A 13,662-nucleotide genomic window follows, 5' to 3' on the forward strand; every position below is an offset into this window, starting at 1 on the left:
AATCAAATTGATTGAGGCACTAATTAAGTCACCTGTGGCCAAACAGGGATAAATTTAAAACATGGACCGTTGAGGTGCCTTGAGGATCGCGTTTGAGGACCATTGGTCTAGTCCACAGGTTCTCAAACTCGGTCCTCAGGACCCCACACGGTGCGTGTTTTGCAGGTCTCCTCACAGAATCACAAGTGAAATAATTAGCTCCACCTGTGGACCTTTTAAAATGTGTCTGTGAGTAATTAATACACCTGTGCACCTGCTGGGTTACCTGCAAAACATGCACTGTGTGGGTTCCTGAGGACCGAGTTTGAGAACCCCTGGTCTAGTCCATAGGTTCTCAAACTCGGTCCTCAGGACCCCACACAGTGCATGTTTTGCAGGTCACCCAGCAGGTGCACAGGTGTATTAATTACTCACTGACACATTTTAAAATGTCTACAGGTGGAGCTAATTATTTCACTTGTGATTCTGTGAGGAGACCTGGAATACATGCACCGTGTGGGGTCTTGAGGACCGAGTTTGAGAACCTGTGGTCTAGTCCATGAGAGCCTTGTTATTTATCAAAACTCTATCTTTCTTGAATTGGTAAGAAATAGGGAGCTATGCTGTTATATAATAGCAGTGTATATACCTACACAAAGTGTTTACTAATATATACTATAAAATATATATATTTTTTGGTAATTAAACATATTCCTACAATAACAATACATAACTCTAACATACCCAAGATATCCTATATTTTATGTTTAATAATTAGAATATTACAAAAATATTTAGACAATTATGATAAGTTACTTAGATGTTATTTACTAAGCCTTGGATGGAGATAAAGTCGCTGGAGATAAAGTACCAGCCAATCGGTTCCAGTCATTTTTCAAAACCAGCCTGTGACATGACAGTTAGGAACCGACACACACACACACACACACACACACACACACACACACACACACACACACACACACACACACACACACACACACTCTCCCTCTCTCTCTCTCTCTCTCTCTCTCTCTCGGGACTGATGATCCGTCTTCCCTGCTGCAACAGATCTCTGCAAATCAGAGATCAGCCGAAATCTGCAGGGAGAGGAATGATTGTACCCCTCCCAGCACTATAATTCCGTAATTCCCGGAACATACTGTAAGCTCCAGAATGCCGGCCGCGTGGCATTCTGGGGCACGATTCTGGCAGTGATGTGGTCACTGCTGGGTACGGCGCACTGTAGGGGCTGCAGACTGTCGAGAGCTGGGGACCACCAGGGGCTGCGGAAGCCAGGGGACAGCTGGTTGCATGTACAGTAATTCCTGTGACTCCTGGCTTTAGTAGCATCACATGGGACCATGCCAGTTAAGTGGTTATAATATTGTTTTATTCTATTTTTTTAATTGAATTTTTTTTACTTATTTTCAATACATAACAAACAATAAAAAAAAAAATTGACAATCCCCTGACAATACATATAGCATACATACATACATACATACATACATACATTCATACTGTACATTGAATACATAATACATTGCATATCATCTTGGCAAATTCTCTTTTGATGTTCATCCCCATTTTACTTATTTACTTTGTATACAGTTGAGTTTCTCGCTAAGTTGCACAGATCAGTCATCATGTGTATTAAGGCCATCTTTTGATCTTCATATTTAATTACATATCTTTGTGTTTTCCCTCATTCCTCCCCTACTTTTTTTTACCCCTCCGTCTCTACTTTTAGTGCATATTTATTTATCTTAGTCTATGATATGTTATATATCTATCTATCTATATTTTTCATGTGTCTATATACTGTGTTTACAATCCAATTATTAATTAATATGTGCTTACTACCTCATATTCACATCTAGCATACTCATCTTTTCTAGTCAGGCATGTTCATATATACCTGTCATAGACATTTTAAACGTCTCCAATAATCTTAGACATCTTACTGCGCATACCAGATATTTTAAATGTTGTGGTCACACGTTCAGTATTTTATGTTTATTGTATATATTTTTATTTAATCCTCAATATTACAGAGTTCTGTAGGGTTAGAAAGTGCCTAACCCTAACCACTCACCCCCCCTCCCTGTACCTAACTATAACCTTCCTGCCCCTGAACCCTAACCCCCCTTTTAATGCTTAACCCTAACCTTCCAGCCCTTGCGGCAGGAAGTGAGCACATGCCTCTATAACAATGATCGGGATTCCAGGCGTCAGTATTTTGACGCCGGAATCAAGACTGGATTTTCACTCTGGTGTTATCACGTCGTTCGGGATTCCGGTGTCGGTATTTCAGACTGCCGGGATCTGTCCGGCAGCATTTTAACTGCATCCCCTTTAATATAGTGAGCAGCTCAGGCTCATATGGAAGATCAGATGAGTGCTCAGGTGATTCACCTGACAGAGTCCAACATGTTTACAATTTGAAAGTTTAGCTGATGCTTTGAGAGCAGATATGTTATATGACTGCCAGACATTGTAAGTGATGCTAAGATCCCTTGTGTGACAGTAGTGACAGATGCACATGTGACAGCCAGGGAAACATTGATGAAAATGAAAGCAAAAGTCTGATTGTTTTTGACAGTGTTAATAAGTTTCCCTGTAAGTAATACCCTTTTTACACTGAGTGAAAATCTGGGATATTGCAGGGGCAAGCTGAGGCAACCCAGATCCTGGCTAAGTGTGAAAGGGTCTACCTAGGTCCATATTGCTTGGGCCTTGACCCTCATCAGTGCCAGGGTTATTCCTGGGTCTGACCCAGGTAGCCACAGATGTGAAAGGCATGTGAATGTTCTAAAGCTCTGATTGGCTGTAGATTGATCTAGTCCAATGTAATATCGCATACGATCCGGCTGATATCGGCCGGTTCGTTGCGATATTGTATAGTGTGTATGCGCGATACAGGATACGATGCGCGCTCCCGCGGGTCGTATCCTACATCGCACGTCAGACCTGCATGCAGGTCCGACGTGCGATATTGCTTACGAGGGCCATGTTGCCAAATGCAGCATGACCCAGCTCCTCCCCCCATTTCGCAGCTCACATTGGCAAGGGTGTATGCACTTGTCGATGTCGGATCCCGACGACATTGCATGGTTTGCAATGTCGTCCCAATGTGTACATAGCCTTAGTTCTATTTCTGTTCTGTGTGTAGTTCTACTTCTGTTCTGTTTATAAATCACCACAGGATTCTGGAGAGCAGTAGAAGTGTGTCTTTACTAGCTACAGTCATGCTGAACAGTAGTTGCAGAAGCCCTTCCTGTATAACAAACACTTCCTGGATAACAGGAGTCAAGAGTATGACAATGATGCAACTTCCACCATCCACATACAGAATGTATACTACCACACCTATTTCTCTATCGTCCTAAGTGGATGCTGGGGTTCCTGAAAGGACCATGGGGAATAGCGGCTCCGCAGGAGACAGGGCACAAAAAAGTAAAGCTTTACTAGGTCAGGTGGTGTGCACTGGCCCCTCCCCCTATGACCCTCCTCCAGACTCCAGTTAGATTTTGTGCCCGAACGAGAAGGGTGCAATCTAGGTGGCTCTCCTAAAGAGCTGCTTAGAGAAAGTTTAGTTTAGGTTTTTTTCTTTACAGTGAGTCCTGCTGGCAACAGGATCACTGCAACGTGGGACTTAGGGGGAAAGTAGTAAACTCACCTGCATGCAGAGTGGATTTGCTGCTTGGCTACTGGACACCATTAGCTCCAGAGGGATCGAACACAGGCCCAGCCGTGGAGTCCGGTCCCGGAGCCGCGCCGCCGACCCCCTTGCAGATGCTGAAGCGTGAAGAGGTCCGGAAACCGGCGGCTGAAGACTCCTCAGTCTTCATAAGGTAGCGCACAGCACTGCAGCTGTGCGCCATTTTCCTCTCAGCACACTTCACTGGGCAGTCACTGAGGGTGCAGAGCGCTGGGGGGGGGCGCTCTGAGAGGCAAATATAAACCTTATACAAGGCTAAAAATACCTCACATATAGCCCATAGGGGCTATATGGAGATATTTAACCCCTGCCTGACTGGAAAAATAGCGGGAGAAGAACCCGCCGAAAAAGGGGCGGGGCCTATCTCCTCAGCACACGGCGCCATTTTCTGTCACAGCTCCGCTGGTCAGAACGGCTCCCAGGTCTCTCCCCTGCACTGCACTACAGAAACAGGGTAAAACAGAGAGGGGGGGCACATTAATGGCTATATATATATATATTAAAGCAGCTATAAGGGAGCACTTAATATAAGGATATCCCTTGTATATATAGCGCTTTGTGGTGTGTGCTGGCAGACTCTCCCTCTGTCTCCCCAAAAGGGCTAGTGGGTCCTGTCTTCATTAGAGCATTCCCTGTGAGTTTGCGGTGTGTGTCGGTACGTGGTGTCGACATGTATGAGGACGATATTGGTGTGGAGGCGGAGCAATTGCCAAATATGCAGATGTCACCCCCCAGGGGGTCGACACCAGAATGGATGCCTTTATTTGTGGAATTACGTGATGGTTTATCTTCCCTTAAACAGTCAGTTGAGGACATGAGGCGGCCGGACAATCAATTAATGCCTGTACAGGCGCCTCAAACACCGTCAGGGGCTGTAAAACGCCCTTTGCCTCAGTCGGTCGACACAGACCCAGACACGGGCACTGATTCCAGTGACGACGGTAGAAATTCAAACGTATTTTCCAGTAGGGCCACACGTTATATGATTTTGGCAATGAAGGAGACGTTACATTTAGCTGATACTACAGATACCGTAAAACAGGGTATTATGTATGGTGTGAAAAAAACTACAAACAGTTTTTCCTGAATCAGAAGAATTAAATGACGTGTGTGATGAAGCGTGGGTTGCTCCTGATAAAAAGTTGATAATTTCAAAAAAGTTATTGGCATTATACCCTTTCCCGCCAGAGGTTAGGGCGCGCTGGGAAACACCCCCTAAGGTGGACAAGGCGCTCACACGCTTATCCAAACAAGTGGCGTTACCCTCTCCTGAGACGGCCGCACTTAAGGATCCATCAGATAGAAAGATGGAAGTTATTCAAAAGAATATATACACACATGCAGGTGTTATACTACGACCAGCTATAGCAACTGCCTGGATGTGCAGTGCTGGAGTAGTTTGGTCAGAATCCCTGATTGAAAATATTGATACCCTAGATAGGGACAATGTTTTACTGTCGTTAGAACAAATAAAGGATGCATTTATCTATATGCGTGATGCACAGAGGGATATTTGCACACTGGCATCTCGGATGAGTGCTATGTCCATTTCAGCCAGAAGAGCCTTATGGACACGACAGTGGACAGGCGATGCGGATTCAAAACGTCACATGGAGGTTTTGCCGTATAAAGGGGAGGAGTTATTTGGAGTTGGTCTATCAGACTTGGTGGCCACGGCTACTGCCGGGAAATCCACTTTTTTACCTCAAGTCACTCCCCAACAGAGAAAGGCACCGACCTTTCAACCGCAGCCTTTTCGCTCCTACAAAAATAAGAGAGCAAAGGGCTTGTCGTACCTGCCACGAGGCAGAGGAAGAGGGAAGAGACACCAACAGGCAGCTCCTTCCCAGGAACAGAAGCCCTCCCCGGCTCCTGCAAAAACCTCAGCATGACGCTGGGGCCTCTCAAGCGGACTCGGGGACAGTGGGGGGCCGTCTCAAAAATTACAGCGCGCAGTGGGCTCACTCGCAGGTAGACCCCTGGATCCTGCAGATAATATCTCAGGGGTACAGGTTGGAATTAGAGACGGATCCTCCTCATCGTTTCCTGAAGTCTGCCTTACCAACCGTCTCTTCCGAAAGGGAGAGGGTGTTGGAAGCCATTCACAAGCTGTACGCTCAGCAGGTGATAGTCAAAGTACCCCTATTACAACAAGGAAAGGGGTATTATTCCACTCTATTTGTGGTACCGAAGCCGGATGGCTCGGTAAGGCCTATTCTAAATCTGAAGTCCTTGAACCTCTACATAAAAAAGTTCAAGTTCAAGATGGAGTCACTCAGAGCAGTGATAGCGAACCTGGAAGAAGGGGACTTTATGGTATCCTTGGACATCAAGGATGCGTATCTACACGTTCCGATTTACCCCGCACACCAGGGGTACTTCAGGTTCATTGTTCAAAACTGTCACTATCAGTTTCAGACGCTGCCGTTCGGATTGTCCACGGCGCCTCGGGTCTTTACCAAGGTAATGGCCGAGATGATGATTCTTCTTCGAAGAAAAGGCGTATTAGTTATCCCATACTTGGACGATCTCCTAATAAGGGCAAGGTCCAGAGAACAGCTGGAGACAGCTTTAGCACTATCTCAAGAGGTGCTAAGACAACACGGGTGGATTCTGAATATTCCAAAATCCCATTTAATCCCGACAACTCGTCTGCTGTTCCTAGGAATGATTCTGGACACGGTTCAGAAAAAGGTTTTCCTTCCAGAGGAAAAAGCCAAGGAGTTATCCGATCTGGTCAGGAACCTCCTAAAACCAGGAAAAGTGTCAGTACATCAATGCACAAGAGTCCTGGGAAAAATGGTGGCTTCTTACGAAGCAATTCCATTCGGCAGATTCCATGCAAGAATATTCCAAAGGGATCTGTTGGACAAATGGTCAGGGTCGCATCTGCAGATGCACCTGCGAATAACCCTGTCACCAAAGACAAGGGTGTCACTTCTGTGGTGGTTGCAGAAGGCTCACCTATTAGAAGGCCGCAGATTCGGCATTCAGGATTGGATCCTGGTGACCACGGACGCCAGCCTGAGAGGCTGGGGAGCAGTCACACAAGGAAGAAACTTCCAGGGAGTATGGACGAGTCTGGAAAAGTCTCTTCACATAAACATTCTGGAACTAAGAGCAATCTACAATGCTCTAAGCCAGGCGGAACTTCTCCTGCAAGGAAAGCCGGTGTTGATTCAGTCGGACAACATCACGGCGGTCGCCCATGTAAACAGGCAGGGCGGCACAAGAAGCAGGAGTGCAATGGCAGAAGCTGCCAAGATTCTTCGCTGGGCGGAGAATCACGTGATAGCACTGTCAGCAGTGTTCATCCCGGGCGTGGACAACTGGGAAGCAGACTTCCTCAGCAGACACGATCTTCATCCGGGAGAGTGGGGTCTACATCCAGAAGTCTTCAACATGTTAATAGACCGTTGGGAAAGACCAATTGTAGACATGATGGCGTCTCGCCTCAACAAGAAACTGGACAAATATTGCGCCAGGTCAAGAGATCCACAGGCAATAGCTGTGGACGCACTGGTAACTCCTTGGGTGTACCAGTCAGTGTATGTGTTTCCTCCTCTGCCGCTCATACCAAAGGTATTGAAGATCATACGGCAAAGAAGAGTAAGAACAATACTAGTGGTTCCGGATTGGCCGAGAAGGACTTGGTATCCGGAACTTCAAGAGATGCTCACGGACGAACCGTGGCCTCTACCTCTGAGAAGGGACCTGCTACAGCAGGGTCCCTGTCTTTTTCAAGACTTACCGCGGCTGCGTTTGACGGCATGGCGGTTGAACGCCAGATCCTAAAAGGGAAAGGCATTCCAGAAGAAGTCATTCCTACCTTGATTAAGGCACGGAAGGAAGTCACCGTGAAACATTATCACCGCATTTGGCGAAAATATGTAGCGTGGTGCGAGGATCGGAGGGTTCCGACGGAGGAATTCCAACTGGGTCGTTTCCTACATTTCCTGCAATCAGGATTATCTATGGGTCTCAAATTGGGATCCATTAAGGTTCAAATTTCGGCCCTGTCAATATTCTTCCAAAAAGAATTGGCCTCTGTCCCTGAGGTCCAGACTTTTGTCAAGGGAGTACTGCATATACAGCCTCCTGTGGTGCCTCCGGTGGCACCGTGGGATCTAAATGTAGTTTTAGATTTCCTCAAATCCCATTGGTTTGAACCATTGAAAAAGGTGGATTTGAAATATCTCACATTGAAAGTGACTATGTTACTAGCCCTGGCCTCTGCCAGGAGAGTATCTGAATTGGCGGCTTTATCTTATAAAAGTCCTTATCTAATCTTCCATTCGGATAGGGCAGAACTGCGGACTCGTCCGCATTTTCTCCCTAAAGTGGTATCAGCATTTCATCTGAACCAACCTATTGTGGTGCCTGCGGCCACTAGCGACTTGGAGGACTCCAAGTTGTTGGACGTTGTCAGAGCCTTAAAAATATACATTGCAAGGACGGCTGGAGTCAGAAAATCTGACTCGCTGTTTATATTGTATGCACCCAACAAGTTGGGCGCACCTGCTTCTAAGCAGTCGATTGCTCGTTGGATTTGTAACACAATTCAACTTGCACATTCTGTGGCAGGCCTGCCACAGCCTAAAACTGTAAAAGCCCACTCCACAAGGAAGGTGGGCTCATCTTGGGCGGCTGCCCGAGGGGTCTCGGCATTACAACTCTGCCGAGCAGCTACGTGGTCGGGGGAGAACACGTTTGTAAAATTTTACAAATTTGATACCCTGGCAAAGGAGGACCTGGAGTTCTCTCATTCGGTGCTGCAGAGTCATCCGCACTCTCCCGCCCGTTTGGGAGCTTTGGTATAATCCCCATGGTCCTTTCAGGAACCCCAGCATCCACTTAGGACGATAGAGAAAATAAGAATTTACTTACCGATAATTCTATTTCTCGGAGTCCGTAGTGGATGCTGGGCGCCCATCCCAAGTGCGGATTATCTGCAATACTTGTACATAGTTATTGTTAACTAATTCGGGTTATTGTTAAGGAGCCATCTTTAAGAGGCCCTTTCTGTTGTCATACTGTTAACTGGGTTTAGATCACAAGTTGTACGGTGTGATTGGTGTGGCTGGTATGAGTCTTACCCGGGATTCAAAATGCCTCCCTTATTGTGTATGCTCGTCCGGGCACAGTACCTAACTGGAGTCTGGAGGAGGGTCATAGGGGGAGGGGCCAGTGCACACCACCTGACCTAGTAAAGCTTTACTTTTTTGTGCCCTGTCTCCTGCGGAGCCGCTATTCCCCATGGTCCTTTCAGGAACCCCAGCATCCACTACGGACTCCGAGAAATAGAATTATCGGTAAGTAAATTCTTATTTTCCTAAAAATAAAAAAAACCCTCCTACCTTACTTTTGATCTGTCAGTGTGTTTCATATATCCAGTGTTTACCACTTTCTCTCTATAAAACACTATCATTAATTCAACTGAACTTGCTCCCTTAAATGTATGTATATGCGTTAAATTGTGAAGATGGTGGCAACTGTGAAGGTACAGCAGTTTGCGCCTCTGTTTGCAGAATGCAGGGTAACTATTTCTGTGCAAAAGCAAACGTAGAGCAGAATTTTAACTTTATCAACAGAAAACCTGTAAATTCTATTTTGTACATGTATTAATGGAATTCTATGGTAAATTATCTGTTTTCCAGCTGGAATTCTGTCCCACTGTAGAGCACTAAGGGATTTTTGCAGTCCTGCGTTCGCATAGTCGCCGCCTATGGGGGAGTGTATTTTTGCTTTGCAAGTGTGCGAACGCATGTGTAGCCGAGCTGTACAAACAGATCTTGTGCAGTCTCTGAGTAGCCCAGGACTTACTCAGCTGCTGCGAACATTTCAGCCTGTCTGGGTCCGGAATTGACGTCAGGAACCCTCCCTGCAAATGCTTGGACTTGCCTGCGTTTTTCCAACCACTCCCAGAAAACGGTCAGTTGCCACCCACAAATGCCTTCTTCCTGTCACTCTCCTTGCGAACATCTGTGTAAATGAATTCTTCGCATAAACCCATCGCTGAGCGGCAATACGCTTTGTATCTGTGCATCACGCCTGCGCATTGCGGTGCATGCGCAGTTTAGACCTGATCGCCCGCTGTACGAAAACGCAGCCTAGCGATCAGGTCTGAATTAGCCCCTAGGTCACACAACAATGGTTTAATTGTCACGTTGGAGTTAAATAATATTTATTTTGTATTTAAAACAATACATTATTCATATTGTTCCTCAGCATCACCAGAAAGCCATAGAGCCTTAGTCAGTGACACAGAGTATTGATATTTTTCCCAGTCAATGTAATTTCCTGCCATACTGATGTATATTTCCCTGTATAGATTATTCAGTGTGAGTATGATTCTTCTTAAAGTTCTTGTTAATTAATTTCCGATTTTGGCTAACATTACTCACTTATTTCATTACAATACAACCTGTATTCTTGAGGTATTCTGATGAGCTAGTCTTGCAGGAGAATCATTGGCGTTTCTATAATGGGTGCGGTGCACACGGGCCCATGGGTCCAGGGAGGGCCCACACCGTACCTATTGCACCCATTTTAATACTTACCTTTCCGGGGTCCAGCACCGGGAGCTGTGATCGCGCCGAAAATCACAGCCAAAATGTCCGCCACGCATGCGCGGTAGCCAAATTGGTCTCCGGATCATGGCGGGCGCCATGTTTCCGAAGACCTGCGCATGCGCAGTAGACTCCGGCACAGTGCCAGAGTCTACAGCACCATGCAGAGGAGGGGGCCCACCTGGCGGTGGACACGGGCCCCCTTCTCTGTAGAAACGCCCCTGAGGAGAATACATGGGGAGGGTAAGCGTATTCATTAACACGTCTACAACAGTAGACCGATCCCATTCTCCAATATTCATGACATGCTTCTTGGGCCTTATTCAGAGATGGATGCAGTCACTGCTTTCGCATGCAGCAGCCGTGTCCACCGGGTCTGCGCACGCAACTCTTCACCATGAGGCCGCATCCCGGACATCGCAGGCGTGTCAGGTATGCTTTTGGGGTGGCTGCGTGACATCACATGCAGCTGCTCTGAGAAAAAAAATGGTGCCCGACCGCCTGCCAACGCAGCCAGGCTGCACAGTCAGGGGTCAACCACAAATCGAAGCGTTCGCAATTAAATTGCAAATGCATCGTGGGGTGGCGCCACACACATGCTGGGCAACCTTGCCTTGTGCTGAGTGGCCCCCAGCATGTGAGTAGATGGACGCAGATCATAGTGTGGAAGCAAGATCTGCATCCATCTCTGAATAATCCCCCTTATTAGGTCTCCAGGAACATCAACATTTTGTGGAAGCAACATGTACTGTACACTTTAAATATTTTTTGGCAATTAACATTGGTTGTTGATTCAACATCTAAAATATGTGTACTGGCTTCACACCCATTTCTTAGAACACCAGCGACACTTTGGGACATACAGTATACTTTCTGGACCACCGCTATATACCATCTGAATCCTAAACAGCACTATTTCCAGGGACAGTAGACACCGGACTTTCCTGACCAGTTCATTTTGCAGCTTGACAGACATCAGACAGAAAATGTTTTCCTTATTTATTTAGCTATTTGTGTACTATTCATCCATGTCTGTATGTCTGAGTGTATCTACTTTGAACCTGTTGACCATGTCCTATGCTTTCATGCACTGGATTGCTGCCCCATGATTGGCTATTCAGATGCTCGCACTAATAAGCAGGTGTTCAGTTGTACCTAGAAAAGTGGCCGCTGAAGATGGGGCTAATGCAGACTTGTACGTGGCAGTTTTTGGAACACAGCCTACGCCAGTGGTTCTCAAGCTGTGTGCCGTGGCACCCATGGGGTGAGTCTGGGCACTTTAGGGGTGGCTTGGATTGGTGGTCCAGGAATAATTCAAATAATTTATGGTCAATATAATAGGCAAAACCAGTGGCCAAACAGAAGCAAATCCTGTTTATCATCAGACAACTGACCCTAACAATGACATATAAACACAATTTACTTAATTTTATATTTCTTATAAGATTTCTCAATAAGAAACTTTTGGCCTAGGTGAAAAAAATTCTGATACTCTAGGAAGACGTGATTCAAAAAAGTTTGGGAATCACTGGCCTACGCATTACAGTTGGATATATATTTGTGACTAGAGGGGTGTAATTGTAATGGGGTGTAACCAGGCCCGGCGCTGCCCGCTCAGCAAAGGGATGCAGTGCAGGTAGGCGCCAGTATGCAGATGCGCTCTTCCTGCTCTGCATCCCTGTGTTGAGTTTCCCTGCCGCTGCTCTTGTCACACTACTACAGATACAGGCAGCGGCGCCGACAGCCTGAAGAGGCTGTCCCCCCTCTCCCTGTCAAAGCAGCAGAGCAGTCCCACAGTGTTCTTCTGGATGACAAAAGGGGCGGGGCTAAAAATGGACAGAGGGGGTGGAGTTACATGGGTTCGATGGGCGGAGCTACACGGACCAGGCTTCTGTGTTGAAGAGGGAGAGGAAGCTGCTCCTGATCCGGCCAGCCAGATTTAGGTAACTGGAGGGAAATAGAGAGTGAGTGAGAGAAAGTGTGTGTGTGTGTGTGTGTGTGTGTGTTTTTGGGAGGATTATGGCCCTCATTCCGAGTTGTTCGCTCGCTAGCCGCTTTTCGCAGCATTACACACGCTAAGCCGCCGCCCTCTGGGAGTGTATCTTAGCTTAGCAGAATTGCGAACGAAGTATTCGCAATATTATGAAAAGATTTTTCTGTGCAGTTTCTGAGTAGCTCGAGAATTACTCTTCCAGTGCGATCAGTTCAGTGCTCGTCGTTCCTGGTTTGACGTCACAAACACACCCAGCAGTCGCCCAGACACTCCCCCGTTTATTCAGCCACTCCCGCGTTTTTCCCAGAAACGGCAGCGTTTTTTCACACACTCCCATAAAACGACCAGTTTCCGCCCAGAAACACCCACTTCCTGTCAATCACACTCCGATCACCAGAACGAAGAAAAAACCTTGTAATGCCGTGAGTAAAATACCAAACTTCTTAGCAAATTTACTTGGCGCAGTTGCAGTGCGAACATTGCGCATGCGCAGTTTGCGGAAAATCGCTGCGATGCGAAGAAAATTACCGAGCGAACAACTCGGAATGAGGGCCAATGTGTGTAGGTGGCACTACTATTGGGGGTATTATGTATAAGTATTACTAGGGCACTATACTGTATGTCTAAGTGGAGCTACTTCTGGGGGCACTGTGTATAAGCAGCACAACTACTGGGGTCACTACGCTGTCTGCCGTAATGTGTAAACAGGGGATGCTGTCTGCCGTAATGTGTAAAAAGGGGGATGCTGTCTGCCATAATGTGTAAAAAGGGGGACGCTGTCTGCCGTAATGTGTAAAAAAGGAGACTCTGCCGTAATGTGTAAAAAGGGGGAAGCTGTCTGCCGTAATGTGTAAAAAGGGGGACGCTGTCTGCCGTAATGTATAAAAAGGGGGACGCTGTCTGCCGTAATGTGTAAAAAGGGGGACGCTGTCTGCCGTAACGTGTAAAAAGGGAACGCTGTTCGCCGTAATGTGTAAACGGGACGCTGTCTGCCGTAATGTGTAAAAAAAGAGACTCTGTCTGCCGTAATGTGCAAAAAAGGGGACGATGTCTGCCGTAATATGTAAAAAGGGGACTCTGTCTGCCGTAATGTGTAAAAAAGGGGACTCTGTCTGCCGTAATGTGTAAAAAGGGGATGCTGTCTGCAGTAATGTGTAAAAAAAAAAGGGACGCTGCCTGCCGTATTGTGTAAAAAAGGGGACTCTGTCTGCCGTAATGTGTAAAAATGGGGACTGTCTGCCATAATGTCTAAAAAGGAGGACTGTCTGCCGTAATGTGTAAAAACGGGACGCTGTCTGCCGTAATGTGTAAAAAGGGGAATCTGTCCGCCGTAATGTGTAAAAGGGGCTCTACCTGGTGTAGTGGTGCTACTGTGCGGTGTAATTTGAATAATGGAG

General features: G+C 46.6%; 1 long non-coding RNA gene across 1 annotated transcript in view; it reads left to right on the plus strand.

The window, feature by feature from the left end:
• Window positions 1–477: 477 nt before the first annotated feature.
• Window positions 478–13,662, plus strand: part of LOC134935626 (uncharacterized) — a 140,595-nt gene continuing 127,410 nt past the window's right edge. Inside the window, exon 1 of the long non-coding RNA XR_010180292.1 lies at window positions 478–582. This is a non-coding gene — a long non-coding RNA (uncharacterized LOC134935626). The remainder of the gene's footprint in view (window positions 583–13,662) is intronic.

The sequence above is a fragment of the Pseudophryne corroboree genome, chromosome 6 (genome assembly GCF_028390025.1).
Source record: "Pseudophryne corroboree isolate aPseCor3 chromosome 6, aPseCor3.hap2, whole genome shotgun sequence".
NCBI classification, from domain to species: Eukaryota; Metazoa; Chordata; class Amphibia; order Anura; family Myobatrachidae; genus Pseudophryne; species Pseudophryne corroboree.